Genomic DNA, 286 nt, shown 5'->3' on the forward strand with positions numbered 1-286 from the left:
AATTTCAGATAAGCGTATGAAGATGCTGTGTTCCTTCCGTCTCTCTGCTTTCCTACTGTCTTCATCCAATCCTTCTTACTCATTTCCATGGCAAGCTGTATGCAAGGATTTCACCGTTGTCAGTGGCTACCTCCCATCCCCTCAGTGGAAATGTTCAACGCACCCTATCACGGCACGGCTATCCAGCTTTCGGTTCTCGATCATGTCGGAATAGAATCCAGTGATTCTTTTACGTCTGTCACTAACGCCCCACAATCGCGAGTTTGAAGCTCGTCACAGTCATTCA

The sequence above is a fragment of the Arachis duranensis genome, chromosome 1, assembly GCF_000817695.3.
Source record: "Arachis duranensis cultivar V14167 chromosome 1, aradu.V14167.gnm2.J7QH, whole genome shotgun sequence".
In the NCBI taxonomy this organism is placed as follows: domain Eukaryota; kingdom Viridiplantae; phylum Streptophyta; class Magnoliopsida; order Fabales; family Fabaceae; genus Arachis; species Arachis duranensis.